Genomic DNA, 25321 nt, shown 5'->3' with positions numbered 1-25321 from the left:
TTACTCACTGATTCACTTCAGAGTATGACATAGAATCAGACTGCCCAAATGTAAGAAAGAATGTGAAGTTCATTAACTACGATACACATTTCATTCATGTCACATGTAGATACATAAAAGAGTTTTCTTCTGGTGTTGTATGCATCATTATACATGCAGTATTTGTAGACAATTAATTGAAGATTTAGGATATTAAAAATGTTATTAAAAAATTAATTCTAAAGTTTGCTGCAGAGGATAACCTGGCAAAGTACCAAGCCCATCCTTACATAGTCAAAAAAATCTTACAAATGTGTACTGGTTGTCTTTAAACATGTTTCTTATTTGTGTTTGCTGTGGCTGAATTCTGTATTGCTGAGGTTGTTGGAAGTTCTGCCTCTGATGTCAGTGGGAGCATAGTTGCTTTTTAAGAAGCTATTTCAAATTGAAAGAGAAACTATTTTTACAAGAGTTATAGTTTGTGTATTAATTTAAATAATATTTTTAATCGTGTATGTTTATATGTGTGCGGAGGTATGTAGATAAATATATATATGAACATGTAGCTCAGTTAAAATATTCGTGTTAACATATATGCTTATCTCCAGATTTTTAGCTTACACCTATTGTTACTGGCTTACAGACCTGCAGAGTGCTGTTGAACACCATATGTAGAAACGGCATTTGGCAAGATAAACTATAGTTTCCAGCATGGTTTATATGAGAGATGCTAGTAATGCCAAAACTGCTAGAGCGTCATGTAAAATGAGGTTTTTATGAAGAGTTACATGCCTCAGGGTAGAACAGGGGCTGCCAGTTCCTGGATAAATATTGAATAGAGTTATTTAAATTCTTTGATTATTTTGTGTAAAAAGTGTAAATGACACAGTTACTGTTAAAGAGTATCTTATTTCTAGTGTGTATCTCTGAAAGTTCAAACATTATTAACACATTTCTTCAAATATTTTGGATGCTATTTCAGAAAAGTTATCAGTTTATGAATTTTTAATTCTGAAAACAGTTTATGAAATTAGTCTATTGGCTAAGTTAAGAAATTTAGTTTATTGTGTGAAGCTGCTGTGCAGTGAAAAGAAGGATCAATTGCAGCCATGAAATTATTTGTGAAGTAATGTGAAGAATTTTGTGATGGTGAAATTGCAATTTTTGAACAATAGAATTAATTGTATTTTAAAAATAAAACTCTGATTTAGTTCAAAGGTAGTGTTCTTAATTTGACAGTTATAGCATGTGGTAGAGGCAGATGCTGTATGAAATACTGTGTTTGTTTACACTGTAGCATGATGAGTTTCTGATGTTGCTTTGCATATTCAGACACCTCCAAAATAGAAATACGAATAAAATTAATAACTTCATTTATTTTTTGCATGATGACGATGTATTAGCAAGAATACTAATAATGTGTTTACTTAATTTGTAAATTCACTTTATTGTTATATGTCAGCCAAATGATTGTTTACAGTAACTTAATGGGTCAAAACAAATTAACTGATTATTAAATATTTGATCACATTGTTATTAAGACTACAATCTATCCTGTACTATCTACCGAAGACCGATATACAGCATTTCATAGAATCATAGAATATTCTGACTTGGAAGGGGCCCACATGGATCATAGAGTCCTCCTCCTGGCTCCACACAGGACCACGCTGAGAGCACTGAACTCCTGCAGGCTGGACTTTTTCTCTGGAAGTAATCATGATCCTCATGAGACTATGATAGGATGAAGCAAAACTGGCTGGACATTGATACCCAGAGAGTAATTTGATGATTTCCTTTCAAAATAAAAGCTATATTAAATGCAATTCCACTAGTGGCTTTCCTACTTTTACATTCTGTGTTTTCTTGAAATATCTGGTTGAAAGAACTGAAGATTCCCTTCTAGACTTATTTTTCAATGATTCTTTGATTTTACATTGCAGAAATGGAAGTATGTATCTTTTCAGAACAAAGAAAGAATATTACACTTGTAGAAAACAGGAACAATATTGCCACATATAAAAGTAATGCTATTAATTATGCTTTTTTTTTTGTACTGTGTGATTATTGTAGTAAGTAGTCTTGAGGACTGTGAATTTGGGGCAGAGGTGTGTTTTCATGTAGTCTGAAAAGCTATGCCCATTTTGCTATTTAGAGGGACCTCGTTTTTATAAAATCATAAAAAAACCAAACTGAAATAGACGTTGTGACTTCTTTTTAGTCCACTCTTCTACTGAAAAGCAAAATACACTACTTTTACGTCTCCTGACAGATACTTATCTTCCCTTCTTGCAGAAGCTTTCAGTGAGGAAAGTTTCAATGAGAGAGCAGCAGTTGACTCTGATGGTGCTGTTTGCTCATTATAGGAAACTTATTGTTTCAATGAGAAAAATGCGTTAATTCTTTTCCAGTACTATAGGTACAGAAAGCAGATTATTCCTTTCTTCTTTGACTTAGTGGAAAGCTGTTATCTTCCCTTGACCTTTTACTCCTCAGGTTAAATAACTGCGATTTTTTCAATAGTTCCTCACTGGCCTTATTTTCCAAATTTCCTATCATTCTTTATTTTCTCTGGACTGTTTCCAGCTGTTCCATGTCTTCCTTGATGTGCGGCGATCCTAGATGAACATGATACTCAGATATGCTGATGCCAATACCTTGTAGACTTTATTGCATGCTATGCCTTGCAATCTATTTACTTCTGCTATGTGACGCAGTCCAATCTTTTTCGCAATAGCATGGCACTATTGACTTTTATTAAATTTGTGTTCCATTATACTCTCCAGATCCTTTTCAGATGAGCTAGCTAACCCAATTGTAGCTTGCACTTAACTTACTCTAGATGAGTTTAATATTAGTGAAAGAATATTTATTCTAAAATAAATAAATAAATAATTGAAAAGAAAGAATAGAGGTTGAATCATTTATCTTATAAATAACAGATGGAGGAGTAAGGCAGAGAGAATATAATCAACTTGCAAATATCTAAGGAATTTGAATTTGTGTTCCCACAGTTCAAGCTAATGTTCTAACAACTGGAATATTCATTGTTGTCTTCATTAATATTTAAGAATATATGAGTCCAATACAAACTTTTCACATTCACTTATCATTATCATTAAAAAAATGATGGAAATTTAGATTTCTTGTACCTATATGTCACAATGTAATTTTTGGATGCCGATTTTCACAAGAAACATGAGTTAGAAGGGGGATGGAATAGAAACACAGTTATCACTACATAGAATTTATTTAAAGGTAACAAATGTCATATTTGAAATGTATGAATTTGGGTCAGTTACAGTTTCTTTTTGCTATTGTTCATTGAAACATTAAATTATCAAATTATCCTCCAGCAATGCAGTGCTCTGTAAATGTTTCTCTTATCCTCTGCTCTGGAAAAACTGAGAATTTTGCAAAATAAAATGCTTCTAGGAAAGGGTTGTATTCACCCCTGCTGTATGAAGAAGTCCTTCCTAATTGTGTCAGGCCCAAACTTCGATGCTCTTCAGAGAATCTGGCACTTTAACATCTTCAGGGCAAGATGGTATTTCAGGCTTTTTATTTTGTGTGGATCTAAATGACTTTTAATTTTAGTTTATCTAGTTGCGTACCATCTTGTGTTGTCTTAGTACTTGTTATTTCTGATATCATCAGTTTAGTCAGTGGCCTCTTTGGTATTGTGGCTAGTGTTTGTTTCCATTTGCTAATTTTTGGAGATGATAAACCCTAATATCCTCCAGTGATAAAAAGCTGCTTTTTTCTTCTGGGAACTTATGTAACAGCTTTGCTTTCTTTTGCAGAAGGTAATAATTCTTTATTAATTTTACATGACTCACATGAAACCTTTCAAATCTGTTTTGCAAAGTGAACAAAGAAAACATGAAGGAAATGTCTTGGTCTTTAAAAAGAAACCAGTATTTTAATGGTGCTGATGCCAGTTCAATCTTTTATGAAGAGTGCCAGTCTAATGTTCTGTCTCTACAAAAGAGAGGATTTCGGCAATAATCCTGAAACATGGGAACTTCAAGGGTTTGACCATAGCTTATGCAGGCTACAGAAGTATATTTTATGTCAGGACTCATATAAAAGGAAGGACCTATAGCTAACAGTGACATTATTACTTTCTTCCAAGCCCAAAAGCATGGCTGAACAGGCCAGAGTACAACGTTGTGAGGTATTAGAAATAATCCTGTAGCTCTGAAATGGACCACAAAACATGGAGAGACTGAAATCTACATGTTCGAATTAATGTTACCTTCTGAGAACACTGGTAATTTACTGGATTCTGTGAGTGTTCAGGCAGACTTCCTTGCACAATCAGCTCATATAAATCAGGAGAAACCTCAAGCGTGCTGGATTCTTGGAGTACTCTAGAGGGTGCCATCAGACAACATGGATGACTTGTTCTTTGAATTGCTGTCTAGAGCCTGTTCTAGGAGGGTACCAAGCATGGCATACACTGTCATGCATTCAAACTGTGTTTCTACAACCTTCAAAAAGTCTGTAAGAGATGCCATCCACTGAGCAATCATCTTGTTCACTGCACTGGTCATAGTGCTTTGATAGGACCTAATTTCCTCTGAGCTGAGAATATATGTATACCAGAGAGGCTTGCAGACTGTTTTTCATACTGTGCAAAGACTGTTTTTCAGGTCATAGTTGTGTTTGCATCTTAGTCACAGAGTGCTTTGAAGGCAGAATCAAAATGGACAAGACTTTTTCTTCCCCTGAATTTTGATGTAGAGTCCTGGCAAATGAAAACTGTTGACACTGACAGCTATGTCTTCACCGAAGAACAAAGCAAGGAGAATTCAAGTATTGTTCCTTTTGTTTGATATCATCTGGACTGACAGTCCCCATAGGAGTGCTGGTCAGTCAATCTGGCCTGTACATACTTCTGGGTTAACCACAGCAAATTCTGTCTTGCCTGGAAGGATGTCACAGGGAATATGGGAAGCAGGAGTTAGTGGTAGACTGTTAGGTGTTGAGTTGTGAGGATGTTATGGCAACAGAGGAAGGAACAGAAAACAAAACCCTAATGTCCCAAACCTGACAGTTTCTGCTGCTTGTGGCTCGAATTGCTTGCTTTATCATTACGTTTGAGAATTGAAGGAGTAAGATTGATTCATAGAGGTTCTTAAATCTCAGCATTCATACTGTTAAATACAGGGGCTTTTTATAAGGTTTTGAAAATACATATTTTGGCTTGTTATTCAAATATAATGCTGTTTAAATGTTAAAAATACTGTGTTTCTTGAAATTAGAAATGAAGCTGCCGTCTGCTTTTATTCTCATTTCAACCAAAAGTGGAACTCCGCCAAGAGTCATTAAATCTTCCATCCTTTGGATGGATTCTTATTTTTTATGAAAAAAATGTTGTGATTGGGTAATTTGTGTATTGTGGCTTATGTTCAAAAGGTTGTAATTAAAGTTCTGTAAAATTTTAGATTGAACCTCAATTACTGTAAGCCTCATATTATTATGTTGATAGATATACCACCACCTTACAGTGAATCTGTTTGACAAACATTGGTGTGTCTTTTCCTACAGCTGGTTTATAAAATATTTCATATTAGAAATCTCATAAAAATTCAGTGCTGATGAAAATGATTTTAATCAGCTGGAAAAAAAATTAAGATGTACAACGTACCTCATGTGACTGAGAGGTAGCCTCGTATCATTTTTGTTAAGATTTTAAATATCTTTCTATATTTCAAAAATAGGATAATGCACTTAAAGCACTTTATGCAACACTCAAACTTGCAGTAAGTGATTGCAATTCCGGTGACCTCATTGTAGCCACTTACAGCCGTGAACCAGGCCATTAAGCTTTACCACCAAAGATATCTTTTGAACAAAAGCAAAGATAGTAAAGGGTGAATTGTCCTTTGGGGATGCTCGTGTCCCAGTTGCTAAGACTTGACATGTAACTATAGACAGGAAATATTAGATGAAATTAATCTTACTTGTGATTACAAAAATACTGTAAAATTTGAGTTACAAGACATTTTCTGAAATGTGAATTTTTGTCTGTATAAAGTTAAAAACTGGAAAATAAGACAACACAGAATATGATGCTTTTAGCACTGCGGACAAAGAAAAACTGAAGCTCACCATAGAAAGTAGTTGCATTTTGACTATTCAATGTACTATTGCAATATGCTTCCAAAATTGTCAAACAAACTGATTCTGTGTGTACATTTAAAGGAACAGAAATACCCTTCTTTCACCTTGATTTCACTGGCACTACTGTAAGAAGGTGAATAAAGCAATACAAACAAGGGTAATAACGACATAGTAATAGATATAAAAATGTGAAAAAAAACCCCACTGTTTAAGTTTCTTCCAGCACATTTAAACCTTTACAGTGGCAAACTAAACTGCTTTTTGGAGAAAAAACTTATTTTTGTTTATTTTTTTTTCATGGTAGGCCCTGTTTAGCTAGAATCACTAGATCAGGTAGATTGTTTTGGCTTTCCCTTCAATAAGAATGCTCACATTCAGTGTAGAAGCAAAATAAATGAGTGCTGATGTATTTTAATTAGCAATGATGCCTGTTTTCAGCCTACTTTTGTGGCATTGAGGTGTATCTGATTAATGAAACAGTTTATTTTAGTTATTTTCTTATTTGTTGGCAGTAATTTATACCATATTTCACATAAAGATATTAAGTGGTTATTGCTTCCAGCAGGGATAATTTAACAAATGTTTCCCTCTTCTGAAAATGTCTGTTCCCAGTTCAAAACAGAGTTATTCTATCAGAGTATCAATACTTGTGGACTACTGCAGGTTAGAAGTCACAAAAAAATTAAGAACAAAAGATTGATTTAATATTTTTTTATTTTTTAATGATGACCCTGGGCATAGATTAATGGATGCAGCATGCACAAAGTGATATCAGTTAACATATATGACATTACTCAGATGTCTCAAACTCCGGAAAAAGCATGTGAATGATTTATGGAATTGATATTAATCTCTTTCCAGTAAATGCATTACTAAAGTTACATGGGAAATTGATGTTACTGCTGTAATGCTAAATTAATTTCTTTCTTGCTAGGTCAGCATTTCAAATGGAACTAAATATTAACCTTTTAAATATCTAAACAGAATAAATATGGAAGACATTTTTACAAATGGAGGAGTGCTTAGTGCTGAGGTGGTATCAGCTAACAAACACAGTATTAGTCAAGTATATTAATTTGGGAGAAATGGATATAAATGTCTTATGGAGCTAGTGACAATGTGATAAGAACTACATTGTATAATAGTATTGGTAAAAATTAGGGTATTAACTGCTGTTGGTGTGCTGATATTAATTTTCAGTCAGTTTATTTGATAATCACAATGCCTTCTTCAAGAGTTAACCTTTCCTTCCTGCCTCTTACCATGTTTGCATCCCCTCATCGAGTACAAACACAGAAGTGGCTGATTTGCTGTTTGACTGACCTGAAGAAGGATGAGAATAAGCAGCTGGAAGTGGATGCAGAAGTGTCTTATGTTGGATAATTTTAAGTTCAGAGCAGATTTTCAATATTCTCTGTATGAGGAACAACCAAATAGAGTAGGACTCCTTAGTCAGTAAAAGAGACAACTGACAAAGTATATATTGGAGGTGTATAAAATTATAATTCTCAGTCAAAATGACATTGAATATTGAACAGTGGACCCCCGTCTCTTCTCTTTGTACAAAAAGTAAGGGCTATCAGATGAAAGTAGCAGATAACTTGTGGAAGGCAAACAAAGGGCAATGGCTCCTTACATGTTGCTTAATTAAAATGTGGAGCTTGTTTCTTTGCTATACTGTAGATCCTAGTTTATGTGTGTCATGCGTTCAACCAATAAAACATGTGATAAGACCAGGGAAGAAAAATCATTTGAGAGCTGCTATACAGTGACACCATCTCTGGCTCAGAAGTTTCATAAGCTCTTTGTTGTAAATTAAGGGATTATTCAGAAGAGATATCTTTAAATGATTGACTTGTTCCCACTCTCTTCTCTAGGGATCCCTTTCTGGCACTGTTTCTGGGCTAGACCTTGATCTCACTTGGTATATACAACTGGTTAAATGCTTAGTAATTTTTCGTTCATATGATAATCTATTACATTTTACTATATTCTATAAATAGACTAAAAGCTATATTTACAACTTTAGCATCATTCAACACTATAATTTGATCAGATAATTGGAAGGAAAATCTTAAAGTTTCCATTCAAAACAATGTCTTATGAAGGTAGCTGTTGAAGATGCTGTGCTATCATTAACAGCATTTGATGAACATATTTGATGCAGATCCTTTCTTAAGACTTAATGCTATATATTCCTAGTACCTACTTACATACATTTACATCAAGCTTTCAGATTTTGGTGGTATTTTTTCCAAAATTGCTCTTTGACAGAAAATAAATTTAAAAAGATCAACTAGGAAAGTATTGCATACAAAGATGATTATTATGTTTTTGAAAATAAGTAGAAGAATTTTCATGAATACCAGGTTCTGAGATAAATTCCCCAGTTTCCATTTTTTCTGGCTCCGTACAAATTTTTCCATCTGGAAAAATGGTAGAGGGAAATATAAGAAAGAATAGCAATGTCCTTGCCAGTATGAAGGAACATTACATTACATTGAATAAATATCCTTATCTGAATGTACAATCACTGAAATAAATGCAGCTGTGTTTATTTCAGCATAATCAGATATATTTGAATATAAAATCATTGACATAAATGCAGCTGTGTTTATTTCAAACTGCACATGTTAATATGAACATGAATATAACATCAGTTAATCACTCATGATGTATAGCGGTAGGTATATATGGTGACACAATAGAGAGGCCTGTAACTATTGAAAGTACAAGAAAAAAAAATCCAGCTGAGTTTATGATTTACTTAAGAATATTTATAACAGCTCTGGATGTGGATATGCAAAATTCTCCTATGAAATCCCTGGATTTGAATAAGCCTACTGTTACTCTACGGAGAAACAGGTGAACTGTTCTTTGGTTACTTAGGAAATAATCGCTTTGAAATATTGATTCTTCAAATAGAGAACGAGGTTAATTTTCAGTCATTGTTGGGTTCAGGTCAATCTCTTCTTGTGGGTGTAATCGATAGCATTGCAGACACTATCTTTACCTTAGATTTTTCTCTGATTTTGAGCCTTGAGAAAAGCTGCAAACCACCGTTACAGAATTTCGTCTTGCTGGATATTCAGATCAAGGGAAAATCCAGAGAAGAGCAGTGCCAGTGGAAAAAATTCAGTATTGTTCATTTTATTAGGGATAGTAGTTCTTCCCCTTTCCCCATTGTAGTTCTACGTCTTCCTTGTCCTGTTTATCCTTATCTCTTCCTTTTTGAATCAGAGCTATCCAGAACTAGAATAAATTTGTAAATGATCTTTACTCAGATGATGCTATGTAGATGAATAAGAAAGAATGGCTGTACTCAGAACAAAGTTAAGTGCCGTCAGAACAGCAAATATTTTGTAGCTAAGAGATAGTGGTAAAGCTTTATTTTCACCTAGGAGAAGGCTGAAATATTCTGCTAGACACAGTAGTGGCATTTTGTTCAGTTCGTTCAATAACCTGTATTATTATTCCTGTTTCAAAGAAGACAGCAGCACAAAAGACTTGGTTCTTGACTGCCTAGCACCTTTTGCAGTAAATTTCAGCTTTGTGAAATGAGTGCAAAGTGGTTGAGAAATGTTGAGTGCTTTGCATCAGTTTCATATAAACCAAATGATGAATGAAATTTAAGAAATTTCATATCTTATCTTGTATTATGTCTACTAAAATTTGATCCAGCAGTGATGTTATAAAGAATAAGGAAAGGGGCTGAAGCAGCGAAAATACAGGATGAGATGAAACATTTCCATCAGGTCCCGTACTCGAAGGGACACTGGCCACACGGTTTGGTGCTGCCATTTCTCTGCTCTCACTGACCTTGCTCGGAGGAGAGGAATGGTCTTGGTCATTTCCAGAGATTCCTTATAATAATCTAGAAGACAACCACTTTTTTTTCTATGAAATTAGAATACATTTCAGATAGATTTTGTTCTTTTTTTTCCTTCTCCCTCTACATTGCTTAAAAATTCTCAACTGCCTACTGTTCCAAAGTTAACAATCCAAATTAAGGCCTTTACTGTGTTTAGCTGCCACTGTAATGTGTGAAGAGGCAAAAGACTCTGAAATACATAATACTCTGTAGTCTTGAAAGAGTAAGTGTTGAAAAACATAGTTCAGAAGTGGTGTTTCTACATCAAATATCAAATTTTTATTGTCTGAGTGATAGTGTTCGATTTTTAACAGAAAATATTTTGCTCAGCTTAACAGCACTTTGGAAACATTTTGGATACATGTAAAGGTTTGTTTTGCATTTATTGATTCTGTTTAGTAACCTAATTGCCTACTAGGTTTGGCCTTTAGCATGTTAATTTTGATTTAGCGTTTGCATTTCTAAAAACAAACTGGGAGGAAACCATGTATTATCACAGTGTGCTCTTTAGACAGCTACTGGAATTCCAGGATCTACTACAGTAACATAATGGGAAGGTAAATTACCCTAATGCATTAAGGGTTTATTATTATATTCCAGCAATTAGTGGTAGAATCACATCTCTGTTTCTCTCAACTAAATCTATAAGATAACTTTTTGCTCATAGAAAGTATGATTTATACTTTTTTTTTAAAATGTTTATTATTGCTACTGTACTGTAATGAATAATTTATTTCTAGTAACCTTTTCCAAGATGGTAAATGAATGTCAAATTTCTGCTATGAAAAACTTCTAATCTTTCTCATGAATGCAGTATAAAAATGCATAGAGCAAAGGAGTAATACATCCAGATTTCTTTCTTTTGTTTTAGCATTTTGGTCGTCAATTTAAGAAATGATGTTCACAGTGAGTTTTGAAATATTTGACTAATACTTTTTTGGAGACTTATGTCCCTCTTTTGTGTTTATTCTTATTTCCACTTTTCTGTATGGTTGTATTAAGGTTCATTTATGTGATGCCTTTCACATATCTTTCATGTTGCTGCTAAGTTATACGATGAAATATCTTCAATGCTCTAATGATCATATAAATGCATTTGTATGCCTGCACTGAGCTGACTGCCCCTTGTGTAGACACATGCATATTAGGATGCATAGCAATGGTAGCTAAGCTCCAAATGTCTTTAGACTAGGTAAATACTGAGGTGGTTAGTTTACTCTGAGTATCGTGCTGTTACATTGTTGTCAGAATACCTGACCTAGACAGTTTGTGCCTGCCTGGGACAGTGTGACATGATGATGTGCTTATTCCTCTGAAGTGCATTGCAGACACACTCCCCGCTAAACAGTGAAGGCTAGGAACAGAACACCAATGTAGTAATTAATCTATGCTCTTATCTGGAAAATAAAAGATGAAAGTAAGATGTAAAACTCAGCTTTTGGCTATTACTCTGCATTTCCTCTAGATCTTCTGTTTCAGTAGCTTTAGAATAGATCCACTTTCACTTACTCCAAATAATTGCCATTCTCTTACTTGGTTTTCATAATCATTTCCTGTATTGGTTTTGTTTCCTCTCTACATTTTTCTAAATGCTAGTGCTGAAGTATCTTCTTTTCTGTGCTGAGAGAATTTTGAGCTTCAGTTCTTGAGTGCGTACATCCAACGCTGTATCAAATTAAAGCTGGTTATCCGCATCTCCAGAACTCTGTTATTTTCTTTCCATTAGCATCTATTTGTTTTTCCTTATTCCTGCCTGCATGCTCTTCTTTATCATTTTGGATTTGGTGATATATTTATTTCCTTCCCTCATATTTGCACTTACATTTTCATCGGGAAATGTTTCAGTCCCTTTTATTTCAGTCATAATTTCCCATTCTCCCATTTTCCTCTCCAAATATCCCTACAATTGTTCCTTGAAAGATTTACTTAAATGCATCTTTCCAAAATCTTTCTCTCCATTTTATTTTATTTCTATTTTATTTCATTTCTATTTTATTTTATTTAATATTTAAATGAACCAGGATATCCTTAATCTGTCTGCATGTTCTTTTGGACAGTGTAGCAGAAATGCTAAATCACAGCCTGAACCAGTGATGGAGCACCTGGTGGGAAGGCAGGGCCAACCCAGAGGAGCTCAAGTGCAAGCAATGCACCTGAGTGACCAGAAAGGGTGGAGCCAGGATCCACCCCTTCCCAGACCTAATTTAAGGGTTGGCAGTGGAAGCAAGGCTATCTTGCTGGAGATTCTTGCCTACCTGGGGTTTTCTAAAGTGAAGTAATTTTTTTTCCTTTGTTTCTGTATCTACAGCTGCTGCATTTGGGCTTATCCTCATTTGCTGTAGCCAAATACTTTGCCACCCTGCTATTATTGCTGTACTTCCCATTTCATTATAGTATTACAGACAGGAAGCATTTCCTGCTAAAAACATTGACTGTCCATGTTAAAACTTTTCTCAAGCATAGAGAATTTATGCTAGCAGATACTTACCCTAGATCTTTATGGCCTTGTTACAGGCAGAGATAATTGGAAAAAAATCAGTAAAACTACAGTGGTTTCTGTTGTCCTTGGATGAGCTCATAAGTTTGTGAAACTTTATATAGATTAATAGTCATGTGGCAACTGAGAAAATGTTCTGCTAGTCAGAAGACCAGAGGTCAGTATGAGTGAATGTTAGAAGAAAGATAACTGATTAGATGACATGAAAATAAGAATGTTTTGAGTGACTACAATCAGGTTTAATTAAAAGTGTCTGCTTGGTATGTCTGTAGAGTAACAAGCATTATGACATCTATGAATCTTTTTAGGGTGTTTATGTTTAAAGTCTTTTCTTACACATTTTTCACTATTAATAGTAACGTTTAAAAAAAATTAACTTGCTCCTATTTCATTAATACAGTAAGTATGAGCATCTTTATTTCTACGTAAATAAAGAAGCATACCTTATAAAAGTTAGATTGAACATCATTAGAATTAGCAACCAGGAATAATTAATTACTTCATAAGGTGATAATTGTTTTGTTGTGCAATTGCTTGCACAGGAATGTAATAAATGTTTATAATGCATTTAATAGAGAGATTTTTTTTTGTTCATCACAATGAACATGTTATAACAAGTGAGTACATATAGATTCAAACTCAGAATTACAATTTACCTTGGATATATTTAAACAGCTAATTTTAATTAACCCTTTTATCTTCTCGATAATGTGCTTTATATACCAAAGTACTTATATTAATATGCCAGTAGCTTGTTACATACAAACAAAGAATTATTTTAAGTTTAAATTTTGGTATAAAATGACCTTGCTATGGATTCACTGACAGAGCGTTCCATTAGTATGAGACATTATGTAACGAAGTAGTGGGGTTTTTGTTTTTATTTTAATTGAAAACATTTGATACACATTTGTATTATTACATAAAGAAGTGAATTAGCACCTCTCTTCAGAAATCCAGTAAGACTAGTTTCGAATAGAAATAGTGCTTTGTGTATATCACTGCTTTTGAAGACTCAAAGCAACATTTGAGCTGTAACTGATCAAGGTCATGTCACATGCACAAGAAACAACACAGCTCTACAATTACTGCATTTTTCTTGCTTATAATATTGGTTTATTTTCCATTTTTCCCAATCTATTTTAAAAAACATTCTATTTTTAAAATGTCCTCCTTATTTTTTCATCTTGTATTATTATGGTCCTATCAGACACAGAACAAATTTGGGGATACAGTAAAATTTTAAAAAATTAATCCACATAATTGGAATCTTAAATGAAGCTTAACTGGACATGCTGATAGACTGAAAACTCTGGATAGCAAAGAATTACTATAAGAGCAGAAAAGTCCAGTATCTGATGGGATTGACTTCATCTATTAATATTGGAGTATCCCTGCAGACTGTGCCTGTATATAGCCCAGTCCTCCCACATAGCTCTCCTTCCAAGGTTTTTCAAATAGCTTATTGACTCAAATATGCCTCTGACTGTACTGTGTACTTCAGCCTATATATAGACATAAGTAATAAGAGAATAATCTGACTGCTCATCTTACTACTTTCATAATATGGAATAAAAATTACACAGATAAAGCATCTCAGCTGAAAACTTACTGAAAAATAAAGGTTATGTGCCTCCTCATTAAGAACCAACTGGTATCTGTAAAACCAGGGGCTACCTGTCTTTCTTAACAGATTGATAGAAATCAGACCTGCAACATGATGGAAATACTCAGGAAGAGAAGCTGACAACAAGTTTATGAATTGTGGGGCCACTCTTCCTTTTCCAGAAACTCTGTTTCCTTTTTGCTTGGGAAGGAGATGACTTGCTCCTAGTACATGGATGTAGGGAAATAAATTCTCCTGTCTCTGTGTTTTAAATTCTTCAAGCCCTCTGGCTCCTCTTAGTTGCTTACTAGTGTAGCTGTGACTAGAACTGTTTTGTCAGAATGTTTTTGTTGTAGCAATTCCCTTTTTTGACTGTCAGAAAGGCATTGGGATTGCTGAGATTTAGTTGGCAGAGATTATGTGTTTTCTTCACTCTAGTGGCAGTATTTGGCTAAGAGTTTGATTAAGATTGTAGCAGAAATGCTAAGTCACAGCTTGAAACAATGATTGAGCACCTGGTGGGAAGGCAGGGCTAACCCAGGGGAGCTCAGGTGCATGCAATGCACCTGAGTGACCAGAAAGGGTGGAGCCAGAATCCACCCCTTCCCAGACCTCATTTAAGGATTGGCAGTGGAAGCAAGGCTATCTTGTGGGATGTCGCTGCCTACCTGTGACCTTCCAAGCATAAGCAGCTTTTTTTCCCTTCATTTCTGTGTTTATGGCTACTGCCTTTGGGCTTATCCTCACTTGCTGCAGCCTAGGACTTTGCCACCCTGCTATTATTGCTGTGCTTTCCATTGCATTATAGTGTTATGAGGGGAAATAGGAATGAAAATAATAGCCATATTTCATAGGACTTTTGAAGTTATAATTTTCTTTTTGATTTTTGTGTACTGAAGATGAATGTGGAAAGTAACAGTAATAACAAAAATATAGGTAGAAGATTTTGTTGGGCTGGCTTTACCTCTTTGAAAAGGGAGACTTGAAATCCAGGATTACAAAAGCTTTCCTTTATTATCCTCTCTTCCTTTCATGAAGAGATATGAAAGCTGAAAACAGAGGGCATGCTGAGAAGGATCTACCTAGTTTTATGAGTTATTTCTTTAATTGTAGCACTTGCATTGTATCTACATGTATACATAATATTTGGGCTCTAGTAGATGTTATGGAGAAATTGGGGAAAAAGACTGAAGGTGTCTTTTATAGTGTTGATCTAATAAAATTGAAGTTTACTACTCAAATTCATTGCAAGATACGGTATTTGTTTCATTTTGTGTTTTATGCTGCTTTATGCTCCTTCAAAAGGTGTATGGCAGAACACAGTGGAATTATCTGGAGGAAAGGGAGATTTCAGCCTCTGAGAGCAGCTGAACTTTTTTGGAGGTGAGATGCTTTCAGAGCATGAAGTGAAGCAGGTGAGGGAATGATGCTGATGCTGCAGCCAGCAGCGAGGCTGGAGTACCCTGGAGTAACTGGTGGGAGACATGAGGGACAGAGATAGGCTTGGCCACTAAGGTGGCAGAGAGTATTTTCCGGGGTATCCAGAGGAAGCTATAAGAAATTCATTGCAATTCTAGAAAGTTCACTGAGTAGGAGAATAATGGTAACTGTGGGAACAGGATCTGCTCCCAAGGTCACAATGGGCAGGAAAGATTCCTATTTTTATTCCTTCTTGCTTAGATAATTAGTTGTCTATATTCAAAAGACCAACCAGTTTATTATATAGTAAAAACCTTTGTTTTGTTTAAAACTTCATTGGCTTTTTGGAGTACTCTCATACAAGAAACAGATTTAAACAGTTCAGTTTTTATAATACGCCATCCATCTTAAATCTGTTTTCTTTCTTTAATCATCTATATGTCCTGGTCACAGTTTTCAGACTTGGTTTGCTTGTGCAGTAATTTACAATTTGCACTTCTTAAATACTTCTATTTCTGTTAGACAAGGTGATCTTTCACGACTCAGGCACAGGTGGCTGTAAGAAAGAGGACACAGACTTGTGGAACTGCCACGTAACTAACACAGGATGTTTACTGTTGGCCTCCTGAAGCAGGAGGCTGTGTCAGCATGGAGTAAATTCATTCTTCTCTTTCTGTCATACTGTTGCTTCTTCAATCTGTTGCTTAGCAAACTAGTCTTAATATGTCTCCTAACTGTGGAATCCAATTATTTGTGCTCATTGTATTATTAAAGTAACCTGAACTTTTAGGAACGCTTGATATACATGTAAATTGCTGTGCCATACAACAAAGCCATTACTTCAAAAATAGTTTAGTATTTACTTGGCTACATACACAACTTCAGTAGCTTGCTTTGGAAGAGAGAATAATATTAGAAAACAAAAGCCTATAAGGGATAGTAGTGCATGTTTAATGTATGTAATGATGTATTTGAAGTTACAGATATAGCCAGATGTTAACATATGCTATATGGATATAAATGTATGTATTCATAAAAATTCTTTTCTATGCATGTAACTGTTTTTAAAATCTCATCTAATTAATATTTAAAATTAGCATTTAACATAATACATCCAATTGCAAACAGAACACCTTTTCTACAATAGATACTTTCATTACCAACTTCGTCTTTCTGACAGTATTTTCCTCCATTGACTCCCTTCCCTTTTCTTTGCCCTTCACCCTCTATATGCTTTTAGCATTACTTGCTGATGAAATCTGTACTTGTGTTAACCTGGGGAGTAAAATAATATGTTGATGGTTTGGATTCCTGTTGATATGATGATCCCCAAGTAATGTGCTGTCATTCTCACCATAACTGTTCAAGGCTAAGAGTTTTATTATGTTTCTCAAAATATCTTTTTACTTCCATCAGAAAATAAAAGGAAGCTGAATGAAATCCAGTTTACATTTGAACTAGGCTGCATGTTCACTTAAGTATATAAAACTCCTTAGGAAACCAAGTTTAATTTTTTCTGTTAATACAATTTTGTTCCTACTTCATGACAATGATCATATAAGACGTTATTTATTTTCTTCACTGCCACAGTTAAAAGTGAGAGCATTAAGTTAAATTAATTTAACTTTGGTTGGCAAACAGTAATAGTAGTACTATAACAGCTGTTTGCTTTCCTGAATTGTCCTTGGTGCTGAAATTGCTTTTGAATCTAAACAGCAAAATGTGTTTATGGGGCTACAGAATATGGAGATAAATTTATCCTGTCAAACAGATATTATTGGGGCTCTTTTTGGTATTGTGTTTCTAGGAGTAGATCTTGACTACAGCTTTAATTCCAAGCTGCGTATGCCTTTGGACATCTTACAGAACTGTTCATGGAGCTTTTCTGTTTGATTTATGACCTTGCCTGCATGGACTTCTGATCAGATTTTATTCTCATTTAGTGCAAGAAGGGCTAATTATGAAAGTGACAAAGACTCTTTCATTGTGCTAAAGCTTTTTGAATGACAAAAAGGGGGCTTTAAATTAAAATGAACTTTAACAAGGCATTTTCACATTGAAGTGATACACACTCTACCACTGATAGAGTAATTCATTTTCAACCCTTTCTGATTCTATAAACACATTGTCTCACAAGATCAGTAATTTTTTACCTCTCAGGCTAATGAAGAGTGGATCGTAGACCAATGAATTTTCTTCTTGCAGAGCTGTTTTGACACTCTTAATTTTTTCTTAAATATCAAAGAAAGGACAAAGAGCTGTGATTTTATTGCATTAATATTAATAATCATTGATCTGCCAGAAAACATTTAAATATCACTTGACATTTGCAGAGAAAGATTGTTTAATTTACTACAAACATAGAAATACTTTGAAAAAATAAGAAAATGCTTTTAGATTTGCAAAATGGAAAAAAGAACCCCAAATTAAGACAGACATTCAAGTACAGCAAAGTATTCTAACTACAGCAGAAGAGAAAAACATGTTGCTGCCATTTAAATGTCAATATTTAAATTACCGCTTATGAGGGAAAGACTACAACAACTGGATAGTTTAGTTAAAACTTTAACTAGATCTTATAATTAAGAAATGAATGCAAGTAGTTACTTGCATTCACATCCATGCTGATACAGGTAAGAAATCCTGCTGTAATTTTGATCAGTAGGATACAAACCAACATAGTGTAGCTTCTTGTACATAAATTATATGCAATGCACTGGAATAAAGCTGAGTTCTAAATGGTATGGACATTTTATAATTGGTGGTAAGACTGGAATTCAAAGAGAGCTTCCAAAGCAGGCTGTTGACTGGAGGAAAGGAATATAGCAAGGCACAGGAGTCTGAAAAGTGTACATGAACAAGTTGCATTTCTGAAGGATCAAAATGCTGTATAATAAAGGGTAACACAGAAATCACTTTGGTCTAAAAACACATCATACTAGGAAGTATGGCAGATGAGCAGGTAGATAATGAAGCTGTGCATCTAATCTGATGAAATAGCTAAAAATGTGCCTAGACTGCAGGAAAGTTTCCATGTAAACTTTATCATGGAGATACAGCGATTTCACTTTGAGGTAACGAAATAAAGGGATTAGTGTATTGAATGAGAATAACATTTCTAGCCCTCATATTGTTTTTCTTACTAGACTTGTAATGATATAGAGACCAAATTCAGTCTTAGTACAAGTTGTGTATAGGACAGACATTTGTAATGAATACCTATCTCAGGCCAGTGTTTACTGAAATTTTTGTTTAAGATACAGAAGGAAAAGATTAGCTATAACATTTCCAATTTTTTTAATTAAAAAATCCAATTTGTGATTCATCTCAAAGCAAGGTTCCTATGCAAGATGATAGCTGGAGCTTTTCCATTTCTACTCTTTATTATCTTAAAATTAAGAATCATTTACAGCTGTAGTGACTTCGGAGAGGTCTTTGAGGAAACAATTTAACTGTAGATCTTGAGACTGATTGAGGTTTCTATCAAATAATTTTACTCAAGTGGCAGTTAGTAATTACACTGTGGAATGATTCACCTGGAAAAATAGTTCTGTATGTCAGGTGCTAAACTAAACCAAATGCAGAATTACAGCAATGCCATGATACATGAACAGAGATATCCTTGCTTGTAGGATGAAAGTACTGTTTTTTGTCTTAGAATGCGTAGAGTATTTACAAAATGATGACTCTATTGAGAAGGAAATATTAGATAAATAGGGCTACTCTAATCTACTTAAAAGCTACATATTCTTTATTCTTATGTTTTAACCAGTTACAATGTGTTGCTTGCCCATCTGTAATGTCTAGGCAGCAGGTAAATAAGAAAATGTCTTACTTGACATGTATGAGGTAGCAACGGCCTTTAATATCAAGCATCAGGCCTGGACAAAATAAGTAGATATGTTTCTCCCTAATACACACCAATAATGGCACATCCTGTTTTGGCTCGGTAGTTCATATTTTCTGATCTGCCTTGGTGTTTTCTTCCATGGTTAAGGCTGCAGATCTTATAATTTATTTATTAGCTTATAAATTATTTAGGATAGCGCCCATTATATGCTAAGTGACTTACAAACAGAAATTTCACCCTATGCTTTTCCTTTTAAGCTTCTCTTCGAAAGATGAGATAAATACACAATAGTGAGCTACTAGTACTGGTAACATATAACTTTTTTAAAAAAGCTGAGTTTCATGATACTAATACACAATTCTTTGTATTCTCATTTTCTTTTAACAAAGGTTCACTGCCATGGATAAATAACTGCCCATCTGTCACTGGAGGTCTCTGGGGAGCTGATAAACAGGGAGCAGAGAAATCAGTAGTCTACTGTTTTTCTGGGGGTTTGGTGGTTTTAGTGTGGTGGATGTGCTGTGGCCATCTTAAGATATGGACCGCCAACTTTTATGCATTCATGACACTTCCTCCTACTCTTGTGTACTTCTACTTTACTGCTGCCAGTTTCTGTATTTAAATTATTTCTGCTTTATTTGGGGTATTTTTACTGCAGTCTTGGACTCTACTGATATTTTTGCAGTTCTTAAAAATCTCACAGATGCTGAAGAGGGATTAAAAAGACTGCTTTTCTTCATTCTTTAGTTTCTCTACACAATGAACATTGACATTTTATTATTTACAGCTCCATATTTTTAGCTCCTTTAACTGAAAGCATCACTATTTACTGATAATGACAATTTTGAAATGAGGTTCTTTGGCTACAGGGATTAAATATCAATCTGATTTGATCAAAACTATAAAATTCCACGAGCAAGATTTTACTATATGATTTCTTTATAAATGTACCGGTAAACTTGCTGTTTACACAATAGTACGTGTAGTATATGGGGATGCCCATTACTGTTTTGCTCATGGTGTTTTTTGAGCAATAATCACAGAATTGTAGGGGTTGGAAGGGACCTCTAGAAATTGAGTCCAGTAATAATGATTGTCAAATATTTAGAATTGCTTGTTGCTGTTTTTCATTGTTCTCCAAACTGGCATCAACGTTAAGGCAAGTTTTGTTAATGAGTGTAGAAAGACAGAAAATATTCCAGTTCTTAGTTTAAGCTTTTCTGAAAACTATGTGGTAAAGACAGGACATAGGTTGCTCTGAAAGTGCAATCTCTACTGCCATACCGCCACCTCTGATATTGTAGTCCAACATAATAAAGTAGCATGAATTACTTTTGGAGCAGCTCTTTTATACCTCATCTCTTTATAAATGAGATATAGTACTTCTGTATCTCTTTTGTACATTCTTCCTGCCTATACATACTTCTAATCCACCTTGTCTGAATTTATGTGAAACTCTCCTGCTTATGTTTTTTTCTGAATGGTATTATTTGTTCTTCTGAACTATCTTTGAAGGAAAGTTTCAGGCAATGTGAGTAAGTAGCCTTTGGGATGAATGCAAGAGAGACTTTTAAAAATATTTATTTTGTAAAATCTTCAGTAGTATCTCCATTGAAGGAGGACCTCCAGAATACTGCCCCAAAACTATTCATGACAAGTCCTTTTCTTGTAAGGGCTTTGAGTTCCATTACTTCTCTACATCAAAGAAAATTCTTTGGCCTGCTTAAAAAGGGCCTTCTTCCTTTTTTGCTTCATTCAGAGGCTGATCTCTCAACTTTATTTTAATCAAATGATTCATATTAGATGCTACAAGTTATAAACTCTTCTTCTTATTCTAATTACAAAGTTTCAGTAAGATTGTAGTTGTGATTTAGTCTAAACCACACTGTTCATTAATATTTGGAGGGCCACAAACTTGATAAAGGGCCTGGAGCACCTCTCCTACGAAGAAAGGCTGAGCTGTCCCCTGACAAGGGGAAATGGCCACAAACTGAAGCATAGGAAGTTCTGCACAAATGCGCGTAGGACCTTCTTCACAGTGAGGGTGACAGAGCACTGTGGAACAGGCTGCCCAGGGGGGTTGTGGAGTCTCCTTCTCTGGAGACGTTCAAGACCCACCTGGATGCCTACCCGTGCAACCTGGTCTAGAGAGCCTGTTTTGCAGGGGTCTTGGACTCGATGATCTCTAGAGGTCCCTTCCAGCCCCTACCATTCTGTGATTTCCAAAATTTAACTTGATAGAAAGGATTCATAGGCTTATTCATTACATTTCTTAGGACCACTCAGAAGTAGTCGCTGTGATCCTGGATAGTAAGGACACCTTACTTATATCACTTGTGAGGGAAAAATATTGGAAAAAGTGGAACTTGAAGTACGATCCTGAGGAAGTATGGAGAATCAATCATGCTTTCATTATTTTGAATCCACAGGAACACCATTAAAATCAGTGTTGTACAAAAAAAATTTTGAATTGGAAAATATAGGAACATTTCTAAGTTTTGGATTCAACACTCTCCATGCTGTTGCTGAATATTTCATAGTGGAACAAATAAACAAAGGGAGACCTGTAAGTTAGATATATACTCAAAAGGCCAACAAGATTTATTGTATGCTTTTTTATTTATAGATAAGAAAGGTGTAAAAGCTAGAATTTTAATACGATGTCAGTCACAATTAGATTTTATCACTTTGTCTAATTTGAATTGGAATGGTTTGGCTTCTCAAAGTTGTGTATTACTGTGTACATTTCCCTTTCCAGTGATGGCAGCTGGCCTTTTACCAACTGATGCTCTTTCCTATAAAGTCCTTTTCTACAATTAGACTTGCAAAGTCTACTCATTTACTGTCCTTTGGATGTCATTATTGATAGAAATTTAAAATTTAATGAAGGCACAGCAATTTTAACTTGCTTAATTGAAGTGGGAGGATAGAGAAGAGACTACCAATAGAAGTCTGAAGCATCCAGCCATATACTTTTGAAATGCTTTGCCTGTTTGATAATCCAGAATGCTTTTCTAAGGCTATGTGGATTTTGATTGAATGTTGTGATCATCAGTATTGTTTTACATGAAATGTCAGGTTCTTACAATGCTACATTTTGAAGAACATTGTGATTATTTTCAAAACATTGATTTAACTGTAGCAGTGTAAATATTATTTTGTTGCAGTTTATAAATACAATTTTAATAATTTAAATATACTTAAATTTACACTTTCTTTTTACATGTACACACGTAAGTTTTATGGTATCTACTTTTATTCGAATGTGTTCTTTGCAGTTTCACGAATCTGGATTTGACATATGCTTTGGGCAAGAGTCCAGATGATAGAAAAACAATCAGTGGTTTTCAGATATAGTTGCTATTTCATGATAGTTTTTCCTATTTAAAAATCAAATGCTATTTAGAAGTTGTTTAGGACTACTAGGACCAATCTATTTTTTAGAAATTCTTTCCACAGACAAAGAACATAAAGCTAGTGGGAATTTACAGCTGGTATTCTTAGATGTGCTTTTTTTTTTTTTTTCCAGAAGAAAGTAATCTTTCACATAAGAAAACTTTTACTGATCTAGGTCCCTATGGTTCTGCTTCTATTTAGGACATATCAGTAAAATTTCTTTGCATTATCATCTCAATGTGATTTGTGATCTTTAAGTAGGAATACTGTTGGGAGTATTCCACTTCCTAGTTTTCACCTTATTTTGTAAGATAGGAATAGCGTGAAAGTATAGATTAATACTGTATGGTGATCTTTGGACTTGATCTCAGGTTCAACTGGTGAAAATGATATATATTCCACTCTGTTCCTTGGTTGTTTTTGTTTAAGGAATTTGTATAGATTGAAATGCAGCTGCAAGTGTATTAGTGATTTTTCTATTGCTTACTTGTCAAGATTTTTATTGTGTGGATGAAAAATAGTATTTCAAAACCTGGCAGCATATTGACAAAAACAGAAGAGCACTTTGTGTAATTCTCTTTTTGAAAAACTACCTCTTTTAGAGGCAGAGATTGCCTCAGCTCCTTCCATTCATATGTAACTTGATCAATAGATTTATTGATAGCTTTTAGCCAAGGTTAATTTTCCCCACCCCTCCTCAGTTCACCATGGTGCTCGCTATTCTGAATTAAGAAACTAGAATTAGGCTCCTCTAAGCAAGGCGCACAATATTCAAGTGCTCTAGGTGTAAAAGGAGGCATTTGACCTTTTGTTGCTAATCTGTGACAGGTGCAGGCTATTTTCTTCCAAATGGTGTTAATTTTCATGTGCAAATCCACCCCCTGAAACCTGCATTCTATATATCCACCACAGGGGAATTGGTGGTCATCATGAGTACTGTAATGGACAGCTGAGAGGGATAATCACTGATATTTCAGCACATTCATGCTTGCAACTTAGTCGTTTTTAGTGCACTTCTATTTTCACTGCTTATTAGGGAGGCTGAAGTTAGTTATTCATTGCTGGACAAAAAAGTGTCTGAGAAAGTTCATGTGCAGGGAACAGCACATTGTTACAAATTAGTTTCCTTTACCATTTCTGGCAAACTCATTACAAAGTAATCGCGCCCTGCACTGAAGTGCACTTCCTCTGGGACCAATAACTGTAAATAAGCAGGGCTGCAAGCTGGCTGATAAGTTGTTGTTCTGAAGATAACGGTCCTTTTTAGCAGAGTGTTTGACCTTTTTCTTTATATTGCCTCAGGCTTGTCTAAGACCCTCAAGGTCTATTTTTCATCTTAAAATTCTCTGTAGGAAAGCACAATGTGTGGCTTAAGAAGATTTTAGGATTGCTTAACATATCTATATTTTTCTAGCATTTTAATGATAATTGTTAAAATGCTTAGTAAGTTTAGCTAGTGTTTTCTTAAACAGGTTTTCTTTTTCTTTGTGTAAAGCCTACTTATTATTGATGTAGGAAGCAATATATGTTAATATTTTATAAGGACTAAGTGTATGTTGCATGATTAATAAATAGTAACATGTTTTTTTCCTGACTTTTAAAGAAACTTGAAACATGTCATTGACCCCTTTTACTACTTGCATTTTGAAAGCATTGCACTAAACATTACTCTGTAAAGCAAATATAATTAAAAATTTCAGCTTGAATGCTTAAAGAAAAGGATGTCTCTTTTCTCAGCATGCTAAGAGTATTGAACAGAACTGTGACTGAAAATTGAGGATGTCTTAAAAATAAACCTCGGGGAGACCTCAGGGCTAAGTGAAAGTCAGTCAATAGACATTTGGGAACCTAATTTGTTCACATCTTCCTTTGAGTCAAAAAAAATCTGTGCTAGTATTTCTGTAAAGTAAAATAATAGGAAAAAACCCACAACTATTTTCAGAGTGACCAAGTCCATAATGGTTTATGAAGTGCTGACTACTCCAACAAATGTTTATTTTACTTTTAAGATATAGTCAGTAAGTCATTTCACAACCACAAGTGCACCTGAGCTGTAAAAAGAAGTAAAATAAGAAATGTCTTAAAATACTGAAATTCAAATCTTAGCACTCAATTTGTTTTTTCCTCTGTGGACCTCACTATTTCATTATTTTTAGATCTATATTAAATAACATTATCAATATCTTACATTCTGCAGTTATTCCCAAAATATGCAAATCACAAATTATGCAGTGATGATCTTTTTAAAGTCTCCTGGTTTCTAATGTGCTTCATTATATTATATGTAGTATTGAAATATATTCTAATGTGTGAGAATTATATTTATTTCCCAATGACACTGTAAAATCATTAACTTTGATTACGATTAATGTTGGGGGGGGGGTCCTTCTGTGATTAAAAAAATTTCAGTGACATAGTCTGTTTTCTACAAAGCATATCTGAAAGTCAGGAAGTGTTTTGTTCTTACAGTTCTAGGCTTCTTTGTACCAAAACTGCTGTCTTGTTTAATGACATTGCTATGTGGGTTGAAATTAGGCTGACAGATTGTGAGCAAAGGCTGTGGTACCATGAACA

The 25321-nt window shown here is 34.6% G+C and overlaps 1 protein-coding gene across 4 annotated transcripts in view; it reads left to right on the top strand.

Annotated features, from left to right (window-relative positions):
* LOC110402371 (cytosolic carboxypeptidase 6-like) overlaps positions 1-25321 on the top strand; it is an 865976-nt gene that overhangs the window by 16681 nt on the left and 823974 nt on the right. The gene's annotated exons all lie outside the window — the stretch shown is intronic.

This window comes from Numida meleagris, chromosome 7, assembly GCF_002078875.1.
Source record: "Numida meleagris isolate 19003 breed g44 Domestic line chromosome 7, NumMel1.0, whole genome shotgun sequence".
Classification (NCBI taxonomy): domain Eukaryota; kingdom Metazoa; phylum Chordata; class Aves; order Galliformes; family Numididae; genus Numida; species Numida meleagris.
Note: the sequence above shows the minus strand (reverse complement) of the source record. Positions and strands in the feature narration are given on the sequence as shown.